Source organism: Excalfactoria chinensis, chromosome 4, assembly GCF_039878825.1.
Source record: "Excalfactoria chinensis isolate bCotChi1 chromosome 4, bCotChi1.hap2, whole genome shotgun sequence".
NCBI classification, from domain to species: Eukaryota; Metazoa; Chordata; class Aves; order Galliformes; family Phasianidae; genus Excalfactoria; species Excalfactoria chinensis.
The window spans coordinates 66,464,839-66,488,873 of record NC_092828.1 but is presented as its reverse complement, the minus strand read 5'-3'; the positions used below and the strand labels follow the sequence as shown (position 1 = coordinate 66,488,873).

At 37.7% G+C, this 24,035-nt stretch overlaps 2 long non-coding RNA genes across 2 annotated transcripts in view; one reads left to right on the top strand and one right to left on the bottom strand.

Moving 5' to 3' along the window:
• The window catches only part of LOC140251236 (uncharacterized), a 145,284-nt gene extending 126,168 nt beyond the window's left edge, over positions 1 to 19,116 (top strand). Inside the window, exons 7-8 of the long non-coding RNA XR_011903388.1 lie at positions 10,198 to 10,297; positions 16,812 to 19,116. This is a non-coding gene — a long non-coding RNA (uncharacterized lncRNA). The remainder of the gene's footprint in view (positions 1 to 10,197; positions 10,298 to 16,811) is intronic.
• Positions 15,747 to 21,069, bottom strand: LOC140251237 (uncharacterized). The gene is made up of 4 exons (XR_011903389.1): positions 21,036 to 21,069; positions 20,813 to 20,929; positions 16,023 to 16,164; positions 15,747 to 15,877 (listed from the first exon to the last, which is right to left on the bottom strand). It is a non-coding gene; the product is annotated as an uncharacterized lncRNA (long non-coding RNA).
• Positions 21,070 to 24,035: the final 2,966 nt, after the last annotated feature.

Sequence of the window (24,035 nt, the reverse complement as noted above, 5' to 3'; positions counted from 1 at the left end):
TTGGAATTACAGATGAGTTTATGGAACTGATAAAAAAAATATTTTAAAGAGCAGGAGATAGCAAATGTGCAGATCAGAGGAGGGATTCCAGGTGTGTATGATCATGTAAGAAAGGGCATGGAACTGGGCATAAAGGAAAATTGCAGGAAAATGAAAGGGAAAGAAAACTTCTTCAGAATTTCTAAATGACACAGAATATAAGTACATATATGAGTGATACAGAATTATCACGTGAGGTATTAAATTATGTCAATCTTGCACTTCTGTAATAAAATTCTTTGGTTTCTGGCAAATACAATTCTTTTCCACAGACATGGGCAAAGGTAGCAAGCAGTACTTAGAAGCAGAGTCCTGCTGAAAAGCACTAACAGCTGGAGGGAATTCCTTAAATCAGAGCTCATGAATGAACATATGAGCTGGAGACATAAAACAGTGAATGCCAAGACCAACTATTACTGTGTCTGTCAAGGTTGGGAATGTAAATGTCATGCCAAAAATGAAAGAGTTTTTTTTTCTTAGCTGGGGATTAAGAAATTTCACTGTTGTCAGAACTTCACAGAAGTTCATTTAGTTACTCTACAAAGTTGTACCAGAAAAGATTGTTGTAACAATTGATAAAATGTGAGAGTTGTGACTGTTCAAATTATTTTAAGAAAAATTAATGATCACTTGAAAATCAAATTATTTTAAGAAAAATTAATGATCACCTGAAAATAAGCGTTTTTTAAAGGTAATCTACTGAAGAAGTAACTGCACATCAGTAGAGAACTTACCTTTATGGTTGGTAGCAGCAGCTCATGGTTTATATGCTGGTCACTGGGGGGTTCAGGGTGGGTTCAGAAGGCAGCAGGGGTGAGAGGGTTGAGATTTATGTTTGCCTTTGAAGTACTATTTGAGGATAGTCCTTACCTCTGCTTTCATAACTTTACTTTTGGAACTTGGACATCTGTCTTAGGATATAGATTTGATAGAGGTTGTGCATGTACAAGTTGAATTTTCTCCTCTAAGAGACAAACCTAGCCTCTGAAATTCCCAGGCAGGGAGGGTGACGGAAGCAAAAAGGTAGGAATTGAGCTGATATGTGGGAAGCAGTTCCCTCACGTGGAACAAATTTGACACCACAGAAGGCTTAGTGTTAATGCAGGAAAGAAACTGCTTTTCAGAAATGCTAACATTGAAATTGTTCTTATTTCCTGTGGGGCTGCTCAGTCTTTTAGGTTGTCAGTCCCCCGTCATGTCTTTATACACATACATATTTCAAACTGTGTACTGTACTGGGGCTGAAAAAGATGGTGAAGGTAGCATATGTGGGCATAAATACAGCATGGTATGTGATAAGCCTTTTGATACTTTTTATTTTCAGTGCACTGATCCGTGAAGATATTTTTCCACACTGGAACCTAGCACATTTAAATCATAATTTGGTTTAACACGGAAGTCTGTATGTACAAGGGAATGGGTGGAAGAAGGAGAGTACAAAATCATAGAAGCAGTTTGGCAATTTGTATTGATGCTTCCCAGCTATAATCATGAGTTGGTCTTTCTTCAAGTGAACAAAAAGCAAGTGAGCTTTGAAGCAAATAGAAGGCATTTAAAACTTTCCTACTGTTGCAAAACTACTGCAGCAGTGAGATGAAAGGAGGTTCCTCTGAGGGCTGCTTTGCCTGAGTCTTGCTTGTTCCAACACAGCTCTGAATTCTGACCCAGCCCTGGCAGCAGTTTGTGGCTGTTTTAACCCTGCGTCTGCCTTCTGGTGCTATCTTTGGTCTGGCTCCATGGTATCTCAAGGATTAGCTGTGTGCATACTCCAACAGCTTTGCGCGTCTCTTGGCAATATCCAGCTTTAAACTTAATACAGTGGGAGGCCATTCTTCCCATCACTGTGCCTCTTATTTGTTTGGATTTCATTCAATTGTTGGATCTGCCACGAGCTTTACATTCTTGTGTTCTTGGTTGGCCAGCAAGTGCACGTGCACAACTTACTAATAAGTGACACATTTTTGTCATCGTTTCCAGACTGGTGCTGTTTGTTACGTCTGCCTCATGTGTGCAATTTTGTGTTCAGTGGTAATCCTGTTCAGATGTTGTCTGCTAATGCATCTTAATAAGCCATAACTTCAGACAAAGTACCTGAATAATTTCATTATGCTTATACAAGCAAATGTCTCTGTTATTTTAACCCTTTTTAAGCAGAGATGTTAAGGCATGGTTAGATGTTGAGGGTAGTGCAGCAGTCTGCAAGGTTCCATACCCTAAAGGTTTGGTGCATACCAGCCATCTCCACTGCTTGTGCTCAGCGCAGGTAACGCTGCAAGAATCACCAAATGAAGCACAGGGTTGCATTTGCCTTAGGAATTTCCATTGTGCAAGGATGTCTGAGAAGCCTTATGCATTTGGCTTTGTGCTTAACTGGAGAAAAAAAATGGGATATTTTCAACAGGAAAGAAAAAAAAGTCTGTTCTGTGATACCCCTGGCTACTATAAAGAAGCTTATGGCCTCAGCAGGAATTTGGACTCTGAAGTGAGAGAGAAAATGAGACAAAGGAAAACTGACAAGCAATAAATATTCCCTTTCCATTTAACTTGCCAAAAGGCTTAAGAATCTAACACCAAAAATCTGTGTTGAAGTGTTCTTGCTCATTTTCCTAAAGCAGTGCTTTTCTTATTCTCTAGAAAATGTGATCAAATCATTTTAACTAGGCTGCTGCTTAAGAACAGCTTTGCTATGACTCATACAGTAGTTAAGCTGAAAAAAATGTGACACAAAGCTCTTAACTCTCACTGATATTTGCTTGCCAATTAATTTTCTGGAGTGTGATGTCACTTACTTAGACATGGTTAGTGTTTACTTGGTTTGAAGCTAATTTAATCACAGTGATGGATTTTTTCATCCTAATACTTACACTTAGATATGTGCAATTTAGTCGAATAGCTTTAACCAAATAGAAAACAACCTCACTGTTCCAGGGTGAGGAAGGTAAATGTAGGACTGAATCCTACATCTGGATCATTGTGCTTTGGGACTGCTGCTCACCCAGCTCTTGTTGTTTACAAAATGAGGCAGGATGCATCATGCATTCCATAGTAAACCTGTGTGTGTGATAGTAGGAACGTCACACAGGGTTTTCCAGTTGTGGGTTTTTTGTTTGTTTGTTTTTGTCAGTTTCTGTGTAGAAATTCCACTGATGGTCCCTATTCCTGAGAGCAGGGGGTGATGCCGAAGCGCGAGGAATATGTCTTGCTGTTCATTTTTGTGACCACCGGGTGTCATTCTAGGAGCAGACTTTGGCCAGCCTGGATGCATTACGGTGGCAGCAAGTGTTGGAGGCCTTACAGATTAAGTTGGTTTGCACAGGATCAGCTTCAGAAGTAATGATTATTCATCTTTTGTGTCTGTTTCCTTTCAAAATTAAACTAAGTGATAAACAGCATTGATGCTTTTTCTACATCTAGAGCACGATCGTGTACTGAGATATAGCATAAAACAATGAGGCAGCTAAAGCTGTTTATGTTCAGATGTTCAATAAGTGCTGTATGCACATCTGGGGAAGCTTCTGTATCTACGTGTCATAGTTAGCATAAGTACAGTGCTTCTGAAGATGCTAAAAGCTGCTTTCAAAGTGACTTTATTGGCAGCTGTTTTGAATTCATTTGTAACTGACACTGCAAAATGGAGGTGCAAGAAGAACAGGGTGTAATTCTCTAGGCAGAATTAAGTAATGGCTTCCCATTTTTTTCCCAACTCACGCTGGGCAAAAGACAGCTCCAGAAAAGATCCACAACACCTGTATAGATTTAATTGGTGTTACACCAAAGAAAGCTTGCTGAACTAGATATATTCTGCTAGTATTGTTTCAAGTCATTCTTCGGAAGAGTTTATGGGATAATGAGACTATGGATATCTTTAGTAAGAGGAATTGGTGCATGAAAAAGCACATGAGAAAAAGAAGATGAAAGTTTTGATGAAGGGAAGCAAGATGCATGATACAAAGAGGATTGATTTTTGGTAGGGCAGAGATTTATGAAGCTTTGAAAGTGAGGATGTGAAACTTAAACTTAAAAGCAGAAGGACTCTGGACGGAAATGGAGATGCAAGAAGGGAGTTGAAATATTGGAGAGCATTTCCAGCATGCTGAAGTGTGAGAACAAAAAAAAGGGGGGGAGGGGGGGGGAGGGGATCTTGTCTTGTATGCTTATCTGCAGCCCAGCATATTTACTTCTTTAAGTGATTAAAATACCACTAAGTAGAAAATGTCAGTTTAAATCCATATAAATTAATCTGGAGATCCATGTAGAATGCTACTAAGTTGCTGGGAACTTACTCAAGAGTGCTGAGGAGTGGCTGATAACAAAGCTTCACAAGTTACAAATACCAGTACCTAAGTTGCTCTTGGAATTCCTGTCCCATGTCACTTGTGATGTAGTGTTTTCAAAATAAAATGCATACACCTTACCTAACATTTCATTCGCATTTATTTTGCCTGCCACTTAACTATCAACCCAAAGATTTGGATTTCACATTTAAAATACAGCTAACATATTTGGCACTGATCTTAGATGGAACACAAGATCCCATCAGTTCAGTCATGAGCTGAAACTGTCCAGGACAGATACATTTTGAGTAACAGAGAGATTTGTCTCTCCCATTAAAGTTGATGCTCCTCCTGCTGTCTCAGAGCTGGAATACTGTTTTCCTATCTACAATTATCAAATGAAGACTATTCATTAACAAGATGGGTTGCAAAAGCTGGCAGTGCAAATAATGAAGAAATCCTTTATGGTTCTTGTTTCCTGTGCTTTTGATCAGTCTCAGCCTAGCTTGCTCTTAACTTGAGAATGTTTATTTTCATTTATTTATGTATTTTTTTCCTGTGTGTGCAAATTCTTTTGTGAATGTAATGCTTGCAATTGAAGAGATTTAAACATTTTCTAAAGTAGTTAAATAACTTATAATTATCTGATAAGAAAAATGCAAACTCTGTTTTAATTTCATCAGGTACAGGCATACTTAATAATTTGTTCTTCCATTATCGCTGTGTTTCTGGTAGTATCAGAACTTGAAAACTTGCCTTTTGTCGTACCAGTAGCTGCTGTAGAGGCTATCACAGACTGCCACTAAGTTGTCTTATGAATGTAAGCATGGACACTGGGGATAAATTTCAGACTTTAAAACAAAAAGTGTTGTGCCCCTTCCCAGTAGGAAGGTTTTTTTTAGCAAGTTTTCTGGAATGCGTGCCACCTATTTGGGAGTGAAACTGATAGTATCTGTCAGCTTTTGTGTTGCCTAAGGTTATGATAAAGCTCACTTCATCTAGAACTGTTGGGATGTTTCTCAATCATATTAACTTTGCAATAGAGAATGAGGGATCTTCTTCCCACAAACTCTTACTGACAGTACAAGTCCTACCCAGTTTCTTTGCAAAATGATCCTTGACAAGAAATGTTCCTTAGCCCCTCAAGGCTGTAAGAAACCTTGGTTTTCTTCTGATTCATCTCCCATCCTCCTCCTCTTTCCTATCCTAGCTCTATACAAGCGCAACATTGGAACAAAAAAATGTGTTTGGTTCTTACAGTCAGGTTTCAGGTAAAAGGCTCAACCTAGAACTGTTTTAAACCTTAGAGCTGTAACTGCCCAGCTGCTTCATCCAGCCTTCACACTGAATGCCTAGCACTGATGCTGGAGTAGAAGTGACATACTATTTCCAGAATTTAGCAGTCACTTCTGAATAATTTCTTCCAGTATCTTTTTGTGCCTTGAAGGTAAATATTATGATAGATATGAACTGCCAAGAAGAAAAATGACAGCTAGAAGTAGAAAAACTGTGATTTCTGCTATCTCAAGTGATACAGAGTTTATTAATATTAAAGTGAAGCATATCCTTTGATAGGATGGTTTGGCGTCTTGAGAGCCACTTGCGTATTAGGAATTGTATGGTGTCCGTTCACTTCAACTCTCAAGGCTTATTTGATATTAAATGCTTCCACATGCACACAGTCTACAAAACTTGTGATGTCTATGTGACCACCAAATTTTTTTTGTGATTACTACATTTGATCCTATTAATAACTAATCCAGTCAAATACCACTTGGCTTGAGTTTATCAGCTCTTGTTTGATTTGTGCAACTGTGTTCTCAATACATCACCTTAATCTTCTACCAGAGACAAAGGTTTTGTTGTTATTTTTATATCTTCTATAACAAGTTGGAATAGTTTAGGGGTTTGCTATATCTAATTATACTATTGGGTTCTTAAGGAGACAGAAAAAATGTACATTACATACAGCTAGTAATTACCAGAAGACTCAGAGTATATATTTGAAAAAGACCTAGTGGTAACTGCTTAAAATATTGCAGTTCCTGCAGAGTTTACTTTTAATGTTAGGTTGAATATATATTCGAATACAGTGCATCTAGTTACCAAGTTTGACTTAACTACTAGTTGTCTTGTTTACGATGTTGAGCAATTGAAAGGGGAGAAAATAGCACAACTTCTTGTTTTTCCTTTTGGATCTTGGGTTGTTGTTTGTTTCTTTCTTTTCTAAAGGAACAGTGTTGGTGAACATGCAAGGAAGTGTAGAGTTTGAGAGTTTCACATCTGTGCCCTGCCCCTTCCACGTGGAACATGTCTCAGGGAATGAGAAGGAAGGAAACTCATAGTTCTGCCAGAAAAGAATAATCTCTATAAATGTCTGCTTGCATGGAGGCACAGACAGACATAACAGCTGCTTCCACAGTGATATCATACTCCTGTTGGATATTTAGGTGCCACAAAGACCACAGAATAGGGAAGGAAGCCTAGGCACACTGTTATTTCTTAACTGCCGAGTTCAGATACCACTTTTCCCCAGGAGCACTGAAAAGCAAGTCTTAACTTCCAGCTTCAAAAAGCCCTTGTATTCCTTCTGTAAAGAATGATCTGGTGTCATTGCTCTTTAGCTGGGTGTGTGTGACCTGGTCTTTCTAAGAAAGACTGAATTTTATGTGCTTTCTGACATCAGAAAAAAAATGCTACGTATGTGCCTTTGTTTGTTTGCTTGTTAGTTTGTTTTATGGGATGGGCTGTTCTTGGCAACCCAGTGTGGTATATCAGCCATCTTTACCTCTACTCAAATGCATCTGAAAAAGACAATGTGACTTGAAGCAGGAGCATGCTGAATGCAGTGCTAACCATCTGCACTAATTTTGAAAATGGGAGTAATAACTACTATGAGGAGATTTGCTTTGAACTTTTTTTTGCTTTTTTTGCTGGAACTTGAGAGGAGATGATTCTCCTTCCATTAGCTCAGAAGACTTGTTTCATGTAACATAACACTAAGACATGGAGCTTTGTACTTTGGGGAAAACAGTGTTTGGAAGTGCACATCCCCTTCAGATATAAATTAACTACAATTTGACTAATGAACCCCTGCAACAAAGTTCTATTCAGATAGTGTATTAAATAGCTACATTTGGTAATAATTAATACTGTGCAAATAGCCAAGATATGAAAATACCTAAAGTCCTTTAATATTACTTTGTATGGTCTTGGTTCAATCCAGCTCTCTCCAAGGCTTTCACTTCTATCTCCAGCAAACAGTTAGAATCAATAAATACCGTAATATCATCAGATTTGCACTTCCAACAAAGAAATGTAATGGTGACCTATTATGATTAAAGCCCTAATAACAGATTAGAGTGCTTCGCAGTTGCACAATTCATACCTTTTATGATTTCTTTTGCCCTAATCCCCCAAAGTGCTACAATATTTGTAGAAAGTTACTGAGTGACTGGAAGGCAGTAAGTCCAGTTAGATGGAACTCCCATTTTGTTACTGAATGAGTTCTCTGCAGATGTTAAGTAAGTGAGGCCTTACTAAGGGTAGGTACAAGCTTCCTCTAACTTTAGGGTTAATTGTCTGGCAGTAGAGAGATTATGAATGGTATTTGTTTTATTTTTTCTTTGAGACGATTACAGATTCTCTGTTATTTGCAACATCACCTTTCTTTGCTGTCTCTTTATTGAAATAGCTGCTCCAGTGCATTATGCTTGTAAGTGTAGAGTTTCAGATAAACTGTTTCACTGACTTGCTTTTCTGAACAGTATGTAAAAATTCTACTAGCTCTCTCAGCCTTGACAGGCCACGGAACAGTCATGGCAAATCCACAGGGCCAGTCATTATTCAGAAACAAGGCCATTCTAGCAGTCCACGGTGGAACATTATGTCCTCCTACCAAATGTTCCAATTAGACAAGACTTTCTGAGGTTCTGCTAGCAAATCATCACAATTTCTGTGGCTGAGATGTGGAAAGACTAAATCCCATTCCAGAACCAGATATTTTTTCCACATTGGTTTAGCAGACCACTAATGTTAAGTGTGAGATACAAGCTAATAATGCAATATGTATGTGTGTTGGGGTGGAGAAGGTGAGCTCCCTCAAGCCCTTATGCAGAAAGGCAGCCAGAAAGGATGACATTGGTCTAGTGTAACCAAACACACAGCAAAATGGGAATTATCAAGATTTTTCAGCTGAATCTGTTCCTTCATTAAATCACCATGGGTATATTAGGAAAAGATTCAGGCTTGTAGTTTTTCCATGAGCCACCACTTAGGGAAGCCCTCTTGAGACCACATGCATTTCAGATTTTTTTTTTTTTTGATTTTTTTTTTCTGTAATTAGTTTTGACTGAGAAATGACTGCTTTTTGACCCCACTGATTGCCTTATCAAAACAGTAATAACCCACGTATCGCTTTCTTCTATCTGTTTTGTATAATGTGCTTTTCCTAGTTCCAGAGTAGGTCACAAGGCTACTAAAGTTCTAAGAAGTTGAGAAAACCTCCAAATTTATGGTTTGGGTCAATAATCAGGTTAACGTAAAATATCTTGTTGGGGTAGAGGGTTGAAGCAGGATAGAGTGAAATTATTGCAGTTTCTCCCTTGAAAGCTATTAATTCTTCAAACAGTGTTGTGCATGCTTTGGCTTCCTACATGGAAATTATAGGAAGAAAACCCACAGAGTTGTCTTGTACCATACAGAATTTGGTACTCTTTGGTACTTCCCAGTAGGGCCAAGAAGTGATTTTCTTCTGAATGTAAACAGATAATTCTGTGGATGAAACATTTATGACTATAGTGGAATAAAATCCTGTTTGGTTTAGATGGATGTAGAAACTAAATATCCTCTAATCAACGTGGGCTTGATTATTTCTAAAAGTAATTTCTGTGGCTGGTTTAAAAAATCTACGGCAGCTTCACATATGGAAATCTGGAGTTCAGTGATGAAGGGTTACTCACTGTAACATGCAACTACCTACAAGTCTCATTTCAATGTAGTCAAATGTGTATTGAACACTGAATTTGTCTACATTTGTCTACATTACAACCACCTGACTGATAGGATGGGTAGCTTGTTCATTCAAACCACAAAACCAGCTGACAGCTGCAGAGAATGACACTGACATTTGTGTAGTGGCAGGTACAAACATTTCTTGCAGTTTATATTCATATTTGAATACCACACCACACATTTTAAAAAAATGAAATCAAAAAGCTGAAACTATTCCTAGGTCATGTCCCTCTCCCTGTTAGTACAGCTGTGTCCTTTTACAAGCTGGTCTTTAGTGCTTGGGTTGGTTGCATTTTCAAAAGGCAAATACCACTCCCTCCGGAGGCAGTTTCATGATCAATAGATTTCATTACAGACAATGTTTTCTCCTTCCTTTTGTTCATTTTTATTAACCCTAGATGACTCTTAATAATCTCTCAGGAATCTAATACCTAACTCTTTGGATCACTCCCTTCTCAGCTTCCCCCATACCTTGCACTCTTACGAGGTGCAAAAACTTGGCAAAAACTTCTAGAAATTACCTGCTCTTTGTGCTGTTGAGCAGAATGTGCTTAATTTTTGTTGTTGTGTTGGAGTAGTTGTGGTTTTGTTTATCTTCTCCTCCTATTCTCTTTTGTCACCTGGTCCCATTATGATTGAAAATAGAACTAATTTTAAATAGTTCAGAAAATAGGAGTGATTCAGAGAACTAACTCGGAGAATAGAGTGAGCATAAAATTGTAAAGGATATGTTATGCTTTCAACCATCTTCTTAACTGGCACTCTTTGAGAGGTGAGGGATAAACAGGTTAAATTGATGTGGTATGGTGGAATGCTAATAGACCTTTCTGTATTTTCTTTTATATTCTTTTATTTGAATAAATCAATGGAGTGACTCCTTCCACAAGGATGAGATTAATACGCGGTGATTCCTTATCAGTATGAAGCTGGATATATCAATTTTTCCTCTGGAGCACAGAAAGTATAGCATGGTAAGTAAGGATTAGCTCGAACTGATGTAACTCCATTTATGAAAGATACTTCAAAGGAAAATCCTGATATAGTCTGACACAAAAATGCTGTAATGAAGCAACCTACTCTCCAGTTAGGGTATATTTATTAGTTACATGGGCCTAAGAATTTACAGAAAGATGATGAACTGCTTGCTTAAAATCATATGTCAGTATAATGTTATTTGTGGCATCTTTTAGTTCTTTTCAGTTAAGATCAGAAGCTATTATATCCTTTCTTATGGTGGGGAAGAGTCCTCTGACCACAGCTAAAAACAGAAATGTTTGAATATTCACCAAGATGTATTGATGTGTTTTTTTTCTTTTGTAATTAGAATATAAATATTAAACCCCATGAGAGCTGAGACAGAAAGAAACAAGCAGATTTTTTCATTCTAGTTGTTTCTAATCAGGTCAGAAAATGACATACTCTAGTAGCTATTCAGCAAAGAAGGACAATGAGTGAATTTCATTACTGACAATGTCTGAAACACTGTGCATCTGCTGCAGACCTACCCTGACACTGTTCTAGTAGTAGGCAAGTAGTTGCCTTCCATACAGTGCCAAATCCCATAAACTCTGCCCCTTGAAAGATGACTTTAGAATTTTCAACACAACAGTAGTAGTAATCAGTGACACAAATGCAAAACTTAATACTATAGAAGAGTCAACAATTTCTCTGTACTCTCTCCTTATCCTGACATGCTCGTATCCCCAGATCTGAGAGGATGAGTGGCTCAGGATTCTGCCTGCACCATGCAGTAGTCCCAGGTTATGGTCATTTTGTAAGAACCCCGCTTTTGTTGAGAAAGCTTTACTGTTTTCTCAATAAAAAAAGATAAAATCCTACAAATACATCTATAGCAGTGCAATAAGAATGAAAGTACCATGGCTCCCAAAGTTCCTGTTGTACAATAAACTCAATATTTCCTGCTAGTTTCAAAGTGAGCAGGTCTAGTTTTCCTCTCACTAAGAAATATGGATAACCCTCATCTTGTTCAATTATTGGCTGATTGCACCGTTGGGCAGGAAAGTGAATCAGTTAAAAGATGTCTTTCCTCTGGGATTTCATATTTGGGCCATTATTTCAACAGTCATTGGCAAATTATTCTTCAAAGACAAAATTGCCCCTTAGTGACTGAAAGTAAACAAGTCAGTCAAGATCCTGTATGAAGCTGTATGCATTAATCCTGTTTATAAGCCTGCATATGATTCAGTACTTAAGCCCCCACAAAATGGGATCAGTTTTGTGGAAAGGCTTCACCCTGAAATTACTGTGTGGTACATTTTATCCAGCTGTGAGCTATTGATTTATGTAGAGCTTAGTGAAATGTCTGTTTGATGGTGGAGAATGACAACACCTTATGCAGCCAGGGGACACTAGCATTCCTAAGCAGGTGGAAGAAGTCTTTACTCAAAAGAATTCAAACTGTTTTGTGAATAAATGACTGGTGCCATTTTGAGTTGGATCTCACCTCTCCTGAGGGAACCCCAGCAGAGCTGGGAGGGGTGACAAAAAGAAAACCAACACAAAAAATACATGGAAAGATCAGGAGAGAAGAAGTATTTGTATCCACTCTGGGATTCTGCTTGCTGGAAGCAGACACAAATACAAATGTCCCATAATAACAACAGGGTGTTCAGTCAAATAGGACTGTGATGAATTTACAGCTTAGTACCACAATGTGAAGGAAGTCCCTGAGGTATGATACAAGAACCTTAACATGACTTTTATCTTTTATTTTTCACCCTTTTAACTTTACCTGTCTTTGCAATATATTGAGTATGTTTGGGACTTATAATGAATGAATGTCATCCTTGATGACACTAGAAATGCAAACAAGTGCTCTGAGAAAGCTGATAAACAACTCTTATTAATTTGGAGTGAGGCTTTTTTTTCGTGCGCTACGTAAAGCAATCTATATGTTTCTGTAATCTCTTAAAATGCATTTTTGTTTTTTAAATACTCTGCAAATACAAAGTATTCATAGTGTCCTACACCTTAGTCTGTGCAGATTGAATTACTGGTAAAAAGTATGCATTATAGAAAATAAAGTAAATCTATGTATTAGACTTCAGAACACTAGTACCTACCTTGCCATCCACCATTTCAGTCTTCTCTGTGCATTATATTCCAGTTTCCTCTTGGCTGCTGCACTCTTCGCTGTTGTATCTATGAGCAATGCACTGTTTTTTCCCTTTAGATCAATTACTGCACCAGTAAAAGGGGATATGAGTGTATGCAACCACTAGGAGCTGGTGACTCCAAGTTTTCTATCAATACAGAACAGAAGCAGATGGATTCCCATGAGAGACAGAGCATTAGGAGCTGCTATAAGAGTTTAAAAAGAGAATTAAGTTATGCACTCATCTCAGTGCTAGCTGCAAAAAGCAAGCCAGTGTACAATTGAGGTCTCTCTGGACACAGAAGACATGCATGCACCTGATACAGGAATTTCTGCCAGCAGTTCAATTTGGTTTTCCTTGTACTCAGGAAGTAGGGGAAGCTGCATTATCGCTACATTGAGCACATGCTCTATGGTAGCTGCTACTTCTGGTTCTTTTTTCAGGTACAGCCAAGTAGAAAAAGTCATTATTTCAGCCTCTGTACTGCCAAACTGCAGATTTGCCATGACTTACTGTGTGTTTTCTGCTTTTAAGAAATATGCTCAACTCTGTGGCTCTGTAAATATTTGAAAAATACTTGCATAGTGAGTTTAAAACTCCCCAGTACGTCTTATGTAGACCTATATAGTTCTGTAACTATAGTTGATTTTCATTTTTCCAGATTTGTAATGGGATTTATTATTATTATTTTGGTGGCTGTGATAGCACTGGTAATTATGCTTAAAAACACCATCAAGGCTGGTGACTGCAACAGCAGCCAGCTGATTACCCTTGGTAGAAATTAACACAGTGCCACTAAACTTTATAAATGCAACTTCATCAAAGAACTATCAAAGAACTTCTCTCTCTGCCAAATTGTCTAAGACGAAGTTAAATACAACATATTAAAAAAAAGGTCTGTCATTCTTCCTTCTCTCAGTTTTTAGCCCTATCTGGTTTTTATCAAGGATTAGCAAAATATGAATCTGGAGGGTATTGAATATTCTCTGTTGTTAAGCTCTGAAAAGATTCCTTCTCAGGAGAATACCTCAGAATTTCTCTAGAACCTATAAAGCCTACATAAAATTCTAATTTTTCTTTGGCAATCTTTGGTTTTAACTGAAAAGATAAATATATACTTTTAAATTGGTTGTCTGGTGGAGTTTAATGGAAAAAACCAGACTACAGATCTTGCTTTGGGATCAGCTAACGTAGGCATCCTGAATATTCCTAAACAGTTGTCTTACTTGCATTCTTTTTTGAGAATTTTGCTTTGTTCCAGGCTGGATATTGCATATTCTTTGGACTATTTTGAACAGTGGAGCTTATTTAAAAATAGATACTTTTTAAAAAGAAGATCAAAATTAGCCCCATATTTTCTTATGCTACATTTTTAGAGCCCCTGTGAATTAGCTTTTATAGCAGATTTTTGCTTTACTTTATTCTTTTCTATTTTACAGTTTTTCTTCTTCAAAGCATGCTTCAGGCATTAGTAGGCACATAATGCACTTCAACAATAATAGCACTTTGAAAATTCCAAATACTTCTTTCATCATTATCATCTGCAATCAGGCTATTAGAAAATAGGCGGCATTCGTAGTGAACTATTTCAGGTAAACATATGAGTGTTAAAAATACTGCGTGTTTATTTCTGGTGAGACCCTAAAGAGCTACAATAGAAAGAACACTTTGCTACAGCATCTGACAATGTTAGTTTTATTTTCCAGACAGCTCTTTGAGCTCAGTATGTAACTACAAGTCTGAGTAAATACTTAGTTTAGGTGTATGAGGTCACTGGAAAGGAACGCCTGCATTCATTTGTACTGAAACAAAGCTAAACACATAAATGGCTAAGTTTTGCATCTTTCCTTGTTAGCATCACATTAAGTAGAGTTCATGGAATCAGAATGAATAGGGAAAAGAAAGCTATTTTCCTTCTAAGAAGTATAAAAATAGAATCCGCAGGAAGAAGCTGGGTCTCTGGTTGAAGCTGTGGTGTAGTTGTGCTGACATGTTGCTGGAAAAAAAAAAAAAAAAAAAAACACAACAGGGAGAACAGAGTGGGGCAGGGGTATAGTACACATTTTCTTCGTTCTAATCTGTCTTAAAATTAGTATTATCCAGAGGGAGCAGGGCACAATACTGTACCAGAACTGTTCATCTTCATTCACCATCAGAAAAGTCAAGTGAAACACAAGTTCGTTTGGAGGAGATCTGTCCAACTGGGTGGTTAAGTTTCTAGGAAATTTAAATGCTTTCCCTTGCTTCTTAGAGGGAAGGAAAATATTTTTACACTGACAAGAATTTAAGCTTGAAAGGTTTGGATTTTGATTTTGTAGAAACAGGAATCCTAATTCCAATTTTGTGGGGATAGATATAGTTGTTCTGATTTTGCTGCAGTTATTTTCTCTCTATGTAAATGATTTCATATAATATGACAACTTGAGATTCCATAGTTCAATCTCATAAGTGTAGAACTGTATCGATATCATTTGACTAATGTTGGATACATCCAAGTATATAATCTAGCTATTGATCTATGCTTACTTCAGCTCTGCTGGTCATATAGCTAAGTACACAGAAATCCAAGCAGCTGTAATGCTGCGCCATTAAATGAGCACCATATCCCATAGGAGCAGTACTTGAAATAATGACTTGATATCTTACCATTCATTCTAAAGGTACTAGAGCAAATATTATAGTCTAAGGAACTGCTCTGATAGGTTTTATAGAACCACTGAATCTTTAGTATTGGAAGGGACCTTTAAAGGTCATCTAATCCAACTCCCCTGAGACCTGCACAACTAGATCAGGTTGCCTGGGGCCTGATGCAGCCTCATCTCCAGGGACAGGGAATCAGCATCTCTAGGCAGCCTGTTTCAGTGCCTCAACATCCTTGCTGTAAAAGGGTTAGTTTTTCCTTATGTCCAACCTAAATCTACCCTCTTTAATGTTGAAGCTATTCCCCTTTGTTCTGTCACCACAGGTACTGCTAAGAGTCTGTTCCTTCTTCCCCCTATGGGGACACAGGATTTTTCTGCTTAAAGTAGCCTGTGGAACACCAAGGTAATCTATATTTAAAACAACAACAAACAAAAAACAAACAAACAACAACAACAACTACAAAGCAGTCTGTATATAATGCCAGGTCTTTTGGACATCAGGAACTCAGAATTAAAAATGCCAAAACTAAGGTGTGTGTCTGTGCACAGAAGATCAAAACTTTACAACTACATTTGTGTATAAAAGGATACTTTCTGAACTTACACAAGAATGCAGTACCAGGGTCAGTCTTGCATAGTCCATGCATAGGGTGAAAGATAATCTCCTTTACTTTGTGCTTCTAGGTCTCAAGGTAGCACAAGCTGTGGGGCATAGCAATAAGTTCCTGATCAGTCCTTTTGTGGTTAGATGGCATATTGGAAGGGCACAGGTTTTCCTGAAGGTCTGTGATTCCTGTAAGGTAGAATCAGATCCCATGAGACAAAAGAAGATGCCTGGCATGTTCTGAGGAGCTGAGCCTTGAGTTAACTATTTAAGGAATTGTTTGCAACAGGGGAATCTGTATGTTCAGTCTGATGCAGATTAAGTGGTAACATACACTGAAAGCTCCTGTGAGACATGTCAGTTCTGTTGGAAAAATGTTCAGGTATCTTGGCAAGAAACACATCAGTTTGATTTCCTCCTTCTTTTGAAGTTTTGATTTTTGATGTTACTGCAGTCTGTGTCTCCACTGGTATCACCTGGTAAGAAAATAACAACCAAAATATAAGCTGCTAGTGTATATGAATGTTGAAACTCTGAAACATAAATGTGAAATGTTCAGGAAGCAACAGACATAGCAAAGTTCAGGCCTAGTCCGTAGCCTGCACTGAGCCCTCCTTGAACTGCTCTGACTATCTAGTCCATTTTTCACCAGCAAGAAAGTAGTGATAAATCCGTGTGTATTGGTGTGGTCTCCTGAGAGGAGAACTTTGAGAAACTTCCTCAAGTGAAAGATACAGCTGGAAGCAGTCTTTACATTAAAGACCAGCAGAGTGGCCAATCAGTACATAAGCAAAACTCTGAAGCTGATTTGCTTTTTCCTTAGTAGACAGTACAATAGTAATTCTGTTTTCTATTGCTGTGCCATCTACTTTTTAAATAGTTTGTCATTGATTGATGTACAGCTGTCATCTCAGCCCCTCATTTATTCCTAGTGCTCTGCCAGCATTCATTTAAAAATGGTGTTCACCTGCTGATAACAAACTATCCAAAGTCTACCAGCACAGTAGCAAGACTATCAGCTATGTACTCTTGCATAATTTAGTCCTATTTTTATTTCACCCTTTTTATTTTCAATTATTCCTCACACCTTTTTTTTTTTTTTTTTTTTTTTTTTTTTTAATAGACAGAGCTCAACTTGACTGTGGAAACTGAATCAACTTGATTGAGATTATACACTAAATTCAGTTTTTAGGTATGGAAACATCAAGAAGTAAAAGGGCATTGTAAGGACCGCGCAATAGAAGAAAGCTGAAGACAACTTTTTACAGTCAGCAAACTTGAAAGTTGGAGAAAATCCCCAAAGAGAATGTAAGAGTAACAGCAATGGGAAGCAAATCTGAGAGGGAAGCGCCCTCTACTTTTTTACTAAAAGTAAAAACAAGAACATGGACTGCAAGTATGAAGGGGAATTTGTTGTCAGTCTCCCATGCAATTCTGGGCTCATTTGTTTTCGTCACATGATGAATCTTTTCCATTCAATCAAGTTGGAAAAAAAAAAAAAAAAAAGTGTATTTAAAAAAAATTTAGTTTACCAAAACTAAATTGTATTGGAGATCTCACAGCAGTTCTGAAATTGTTAATATGATTCTCAAAATTGAAAAAATGTTAAAGATTTGGTTTCAGAAAGGAGCACAGAAAAAAAAAAAAAAGACAGCTTTTTAAATGGTATCAGCTACAAGCATTTCTTACAGACTCAGTATCTTCATTTGGAAAGTCTGTCATTGATATTTTGAGTAAGCCATGGGTTCATCATCTATCATCTCACTGTCTGTTTTTGTCAGTCCGTACAATCATAAAATCATTTGGGTTGGAAGGAACCCTTAAAGGTCATCTAGTCCAGCTCCCCTGCAATGAACAGAAACACCTTCAGCTACATCCAGTTATTGTAAAAAAATAGATTAAAAAAAAAAAAAACACACCAAAAAAAAAAAAAAACACCAAAAAACAACCCTGTATTTAATCTAAGTCTCTGTTAGTTTGAAACTTCATGTCCTATTACAACAGACCTTGCTAAAGAGTCTGTCCCCTTCACTCTTATAGGTCCCCTTTAGATACTGAAAGGTTGCTCTTAAATCTCCCTGGATTCTTCTCCAGCCTGAACAGCACCAGCTCTGTCAGCCTGTTCTCAGTAGGGAAGTGCTCTACCCCTGGCATCGTTTTGTGTCTCTCTTCTGGGTAAACTCCGAGAGGCCCACATCTCTCCTGTACTGAGTACTCCACATCCAGACACAGTACTCCAGATGAGGTCTCACCAGCAAAGAGCAGAGGGACAGAATCCCCTCCTTTGAACTGCTGACCACACTTCTTTGGATGCAGCCCAAGATATGGTTGGCTTACTGGGCTGTGTGGCTCATATCCAGCTTACCATCCATCAGAAGCCTAAAGTCCTTTCACCTCCCAGCCTGAAGGGACTGCTGTGACCCAGGTGTAAGACTTTATACTTGGATTTATTGAACCTCCTGTGGTTCTCCTGGCTCCACTGCTCAAACCTGTTTATGTCTTTCTGGATGCCATTCTGTCCCTCACGTGTGGTCACTGCATTTCACAACTTGGTGTCATCAGTTAAATAACATATCATCAGTTCTACAGTGTAGAGCTGGTACCAGCATCAGCATATATAGTTGAGGAGATGAATCTGCAAGAAGGTAGAGGCTTATAAGGTAGGCTCTACTTCTGTATATTGTTGCAACAGCTTCAGGCTTCACCAGAGAAGGTTAAGAGTGGGAATCAGGAAGAAATTCTCCACAGAAAAAGTGATCAAGCTGCTCAGGGAGGTAGTGGAATCTCATCCCTGGAAGTATAAAATAAGATTTTGGCTACTGCTAATAAAGTTAACTGTTAAATTTAAATAAGCTCTATGGTGTCTACAGTCAATTTGCTCACACATCCCCTTCTCTCCCTGAAGCCTAGCTACCTAGACAGTCTTGCTCAGGACTGGTCTTTCTATCAGAGCTGCAAATCTAACTACATACAGTGAGACTGGACATAGCAGGGAGTGGGATTTTGAGTTGTAATGGTGTTTGTTTTTAAAGTGCCCTTTGCATCTGGAGTGCATTAGAACTGCAGTAGTTGGCTGCTGAATGTATATCCAAAGGAATTTGCTTCAATGGTTCTTGAAGTCAGTTAATTGAAAATAATAATGGATAATGAATAATCCAGGAAGATGAGAGATTTTTTTTTTAAGTTTGTTATTGTGCAGCAAATCAGTGAGTGATTTAGCATAAATTGAAACACTTAGGGAAAAGCCTTATGAGCAGAGTTAATCTTAAAACATTCACACGTCCAGCTGCACACAAATAAATCGATGTATAACAAAAACTGCACTAGACTTATGCACTTGGTGATTTGGTCCCACCTGAAGTCTGTTTAATGTGGTTCAGTCATAGTGACCTAATGCTTAGCCCTTCTACTTCATGAAGTACATTGCAAATCTGCAGAGGAACAGCTGTTTAGAAAAAAATAAATATATAGATGTCTGGAAAATCATTTCATTCTGTATTTAATATGTTCAAAGTCTTTCTTCTGGTGATTTTTTAAGTCATAAATATTAGTGCCTATACTACTTTTATCTATTTAAAAATGAAAGCAACTAAATCTGTTGCTATGTAACATCATGCAAGTAAGTTAAGAGCTGGCAAAAAATACTTAATACAAAAGATGTGACTAAGTATGCTATGTATGAGGCCTACCCTGAACCACTTCAGCTCTCATAAAACACAAATTTAACAATGGAATTGATTATTTAATGCATGTTTAGGCATAAATTGATCCTGGAAATTCCTTTTGCTAATGAGTTTTATGCCAGTGGATGTAGCTGTGTATTTTATTATCTCCTGTGCTTTAGGACATGAGTGCACCTAGGTAATGCCAAAATCAGATTATTCAACTAAGTTCCCTTTGTGATCCCTTCTTCTCTATTATGGCTTACATGATCACAGTATTTATAATTTGAGATCTTACATTTGTAAACAAATGTAAGGCAAATATGAGAGGGGAAACATTGCAGTCTAAAATGATACAGCCCAGAAGCAAGGGAAATAAACACGGGATAAAGCAGGCTCTGCATTACAAAGCCAATAATGATAATTGTTTCTGTTCAAATAGCAGAAGGATGATATGGGTTAATGGAGGGATCACAAGGTAACTGTGGAGACAGCTGCTTAATTGTTGTTAAATGGATTGAAGAGTCTAAGGTACAGAAGGGTTGGAACACTTTCAATAGCTTTTTTTTTTTTTTAATATATTTTTTTAAGGTAATAGAAGTAAGAAGGTTACTATCCAAGTAAAATACTCCTACCATATGTGTAGGATAAAGAGAGAAAAAGGGATTTTTATGGTTTCCCATTTAAAAACATATTACAGATTAGACTACCAGAGTTCTTACGCTGACTGTAAATGCTTGGCACAAAGCATAGCTAGCTGAATAATTATCAGAACATAATTTCAGTATGTGCTACTAATTGTGAATAAGTATGCCTGAGAGCAGCTCAAAATTCAATTATTGTTAGTATTAATAAAAGCTTACAAAATATAATAAAATAAACATCACCGTGAAAAAAATAAATAAAAATCCTACGATTATACTGCCATTAGCCCTATACTGCTCAACTACACATAGCATGCTGTGAAGATCTTGTGCAAGGTCAGCGCTAGAGGGAGGAGTGAGAACTGATATCATGCTGGAACAAAAGCTGCATCATTTATATTACCCTGTCTGAACATCCAGACCTATGTGCAGTTCAAAAAAGCCAACAAAGGGTAAAAAAAAAAATTAAACAGATGAAGTAATCCCTTCAGTCACCCCTGCCTCAGTACAAAGGTACATACCTTAAGAGGCAACAACCTACAATAGAGAACATCAGCAACTGTTAGGAAAATGATTCTCTGTGGAAGTTCAGCATTCAGTGAAGTTTTGCTATCTAAGAGCAGCTGTCTAGAGCTTACCACCCGGTATACCACACTTCAGACACAGAACCTCATCCCAGTAAAAGATGTTATAAAGTAACAATACATTCTTGGGAACTTGTCTCTTTAGAAACAGAAGTTAGGGGGCAAACACAGAGCTGATTGGGAAAATAAGAGATTAATTACCATATGTCACACCAGCTTTGATGATAAACTTACTTCAGGACCACACGTGCAACAGGTAATCCTTTCTTCATTTGTGTGGCTATATACGCAAATTTCTTCAGTGCAGAACATTTTCCTGCCAGGGTGTTTGGTGTTGCATGAAGTAGGTGGCTGAGTAGAACAGGTATTTGTTTATATGTATGTTTTATATATAGTCAACAAAAATAAAGTGATGTGGTTAGAAAGAGATAATTGGAGATGAATAAAAAACGCTCACCTGAGTAGGCTCACAGGGAGAACTCCAAGAGGATTGATCTCCAGAAAGAGATCCTTTCCCAGGGGCAGTCAGCCTTTAAATGGGGTCTAAGAGAGGTGCAGCCAGGCTCCACCCCTTCTGGTCTGAATTGCCTTCACCTTCACCTGTGCTCCTGTGGCTGACTCATTGCTTGCCTCAGGTAGTCAATCAGAGGTTAAGGCCGTGATTCAAAAGTTCCCGTACATATACATCTTTTCTTCCAGCACTACAAAAGCACAATAGAAAGAAACTGAAGTGTCACTTGTGCTTTGGTTACTGATCTGCTCAACAGCTGCCTCAGGTTGTTTGTAGAAGATGCTCTTAAGCGTTACACAAAAGATGCAAAGCAATTGTAGAGGCTGTTATTGAAAATAGCAGGATTAAAGCTGTGTGGGGCTATGAACCTGAGCATAGCTGTAGTGTCAGTATTTGAGAGACTTTCAGCTATGACCATCAGGAAAGTGCGCTAAAGTTGTATGAAAGTGGGTGCTATGAGTAATCACATCATTAGCCCTGTACATAAGGAAGACCAGGGATGATTTTGCTAATTTGATGAGGCTATTTTACCTTCTGCTTTCTGTTGAAAGAGAATATGAGTCTATGTCCTACCACATGCACCCACAGAAGTTTTAGAGGTAGAAATGAAATGATCACCAGGGAATTTTGCATAATTGTATCTCATTTGCACATGTTTGTGGCTGTTTCATTATGATCTGAACTATCAATTTCCTTTTTCCCCTCAAGTATCTAACATTACAGTAGGGACAGTAGAACAGTATATATAATTAAATACTGTAATAGGCAGTATGAGTAATTAATCGACTTAGACTGGCAGTGAGTCTTCATGTGTGCTATGATCGCACTATTTAAGGCAGACGTAGGAGCACATTCACATTTTCTGTGAGCAGTTGCCTGCAGCAAAATGGAGAATATGAAGTGCTTCCACAGCACCAGCATTTTGAACTGTCACAGCCAAATCTGCCTGAGACCTAGGTCTCATAAAAAATTATTCTTTCACTCTCCAGCTGTTTCTTTATAGCAGTATTAGTGCTGAGAAAGTCATCTGATACCTTAATCTTTCTTTTCCCTGCGCTTATGCCTAAAAACAGCTGAAATTTTATATATGCCTCCACATCTAAAAATAAAATAAAATAAAATAAAATAAAATAAAATAAAATAAAATAAAATAAAATAAAATAAAATAAGAGAGAGAGATTAAAATGGTCTTGCTAATTCAAACATTACCTTTTTTGCATATATTAGTTTGCTTAATATCTTGTAATCTGAATGCAAAAAGATACATATGTATATTGTTAAAATGGGAGAAAAAGTTTTGGACTTAAGGCACTCACAGAATCTTTGGGCTTCTTCCCTGCTGAACTAAAGAGGAATTCTATAGTTGCCTCTAAAAGAAACAGGACTAGATTTTTAAATGATCATACAAAACATCAAGGCTCTATTAAAGAAATGTACATTCACAAAGGAGTTGAAGAAAAAGCTGCCAATCAAACTTATTCCATATAACCAAGAGGGTGATTAAATGTTCCAAATATGCAGAAGCCAAATATCCCATTTCTCCTTTAAAATCTTTTCCTTTTATAGGCTGCGGGTTATACTCTGTGCTTTGAAAACCTGTGCTGTTTAGGAACAAGAACTTATTTACAGTTTTAAAAACTTGCAACTAATCTTGGATGAATAGTCTACATTACCCTTTGGCAGAGAAGTTGTAATTTCAAAGCCAACACACAACTGCATTTTGCATTAGTTCAGCAATATTGGGTACTTTGAGGGGTTAAGAATGAAATATTTTCCATGATTCATATCTCTTTTAGCTTGAAAAGTCAACAACTCTATTTCAATGTAGCCAAAAGAGGTTTTCAGTCCAAAATGTCTCATTGCTTGCAATTAATTTGGGTTCTTGCAGCTAGAGTTTTGTATCACAATGCATTAATGCATGAAAGCAGCTGCACGATGAGTAGTGCCACATGTTTAAACTAAAAATAATCTGTGTACATTGTTGCTGCACAAACAGTTGTACATTTTGGTAACCGAAGATAATGTTTGTTAAAATAGCAGAGATGCAGATGGCAGAATCAGATGTGTAGTGGTAGAAATGTGAGGGTAACGCTTGTGTGTGCCTCCTCTTCCCACCTAACCGTGGCCAGCCTGTTCTTACTTGGCTAGGATACTGAACACACGGAAACTGCAACTAAACTTTTTGTGGTGAATATACTTAGGCAAATGGAAACAACTTATATTTCCCTGAAACAAGGAGTTCAGAACATAGACAACAGACATGGAACTTCGGTGGGGGTTGGGGGCAGGAAGCTCTGCTAGTTTAGAATTAATTTTGTCTTGCAGACAGATCAGTGGAAGAGGAAAAAAGGCAATTGAAAATAATATGCTTTCCAACTTGCTAAGCTCCAAATCTTTCATCCATTTAAAGACCAGTGTTTTGCAGCCCTGCTGAAGAGCTGGTGCCTTTCACGAAAAAAAACAAAAAACAAACACCTCTAGAAAAATTCATTCTGATCCTCATCTTACTAAGACACATGTAATCTTTGGGCCTCAAAAGCCCTCACTTCCATCTTTGCACCCTAGGCTTTAGCTTACTTTAGGACTGAAAGCATACAGAGGAAAGCTCAAAGACTTCTTTGTTTTTTCTTTCTCCATATGTTCTTCATCTAAAACCAGTTCTGGCCTACAGTACTTACCATGTACATTACTAGCTGTCCAATGCAGTGCACTAGAGCCTGGGTCTTGCATATGCTGGATATCCTAGAATCTGCCTTTTCAGTACATAGGCAGCTATGTTTCCATTTGTCATTGATTTCATTAAGATTTCGTTCTTAATTTTTTCCCCACACTTGCATCATGCAATATTAAATACAGATTATTCAACAATATGAGAATGGTACCTCACATTCTTAAAAGCCATCTAAATTATAATCCATTGACAACTACCACTGTGCTTCAGTGCTT